This window comes from Curcuma longa, unplaced genomic scaffold, assembly GCF_044706935.1.
Source record: "Curcuma longa cultivar G26 ecotype Majalengka, Jawa Barat unplaced genomic scaffold, ITB_CL_G26_1.1 contig_1775, whole genome shotgun sequence".
NCBI classification, from domain to species: domain Eukaryota; kingdom Viridiplantae; phylum Streptophyta; class Magnoliopsida; order Zingiberales; family Zingiberaceae; genus Curcuma; species Curcuma longa.
In genome coordinates, this window is record NW_027430656.1 from 412 (window position 1) to 1,354 (window position 943).

At 44.0% G+C, this 943-nt stretch overlaps 1 non-coding gene across 1 annotated transcript; it reads left to right on the top strand.

Moving 5' to 3' along the window:
* Positions 1-575: 575 nt before the first annotated feature.
* LOC141816666 (small nucleolar RNA R71) lies at positions 576-683 on the top strand. Its single transcript, XR_012600723.1, has one exon. It is a non-coding gene; the product is annotated as a small nucleolar RNA R71 (small nucleolar RNA).
* The last annotated feature ends 260 nt before the right edge of the window (positions 684-943 follow it).

The window sequence follows — 943 nt, forward strand, 5'->3', positions numbered from 1 at the left end:
CATGTCTCCTTGAAGTTGCTCCAGAATTTTCAATATCTTCTGGGTGTCAGTTGCTTCCTCACTTGGCTTTGGCGCATTCTGATATGAGGGTCCTTGGTTGTTGCGGTAGGAGAAGTTGGGGTGATTCCTCCAACCCGGATTATAAGTATTTGAGTACGGGTTGTTTCTTTGATTGAAGGTGCCAACTGCGTCGCACTGTTCATATTGAGCAATTTGGGCTTGAAGTGCTCCCACTTGGCACATCTCCTGTGTATGGCTGGAATCCCCACATATTTCACAAGGTGTAGCCACCGCATTAACCTTTCCCAACGCTCATGTTTTCTACCCTTTTGCTAAGGGCATCCATCTGCGCATTCAATTTAGTGAGTGTATCAACATTGTACTTCCCGGGATTTCTTGACATGCTACCTCTTTCGTTGGCCCATTGATGATGGTTGAGTGCCACATTCTCAATTAATTCTTCGGCTTCTTCAAGGCTTTTATTCATAAGTGCACCTCCTGCAGCAGAATCCAAATAAACTTTCGTCTGATAGTTGATTCCATTGTAGAAGGTGTGGATGATAAGCCAACGCTCAAGTCCATGATGTGGACACTTTCTCAACATCCCTTTAAATCTATCCCAAGCTTCGAATAGTGTTTCTCCATCTAATTTGCATGAAGCTTGAGATCATATTCCTCATGTGGGCCGTTTTACTTGGGGGGTAAAATTTGTTCAGAAATAACTGTTCACATTGTTCCCAAGAATGAATGCAATTCGGAGGTAGCGAGTGATACCAGTCCTTCGCCCTATCTCGGAGAGAAAATCTGAAAAGTAGAAGTCTTGTGACATCAAAACTGACCCCCTGCGTCCTTCTAGTACTGCAAGTATCAGAGAATATTTCCAAGTGCAGGTTCGGGTCTTCATGTGGTCCGCCACCAAACTGGTTCTGTTGTATCATGTTAA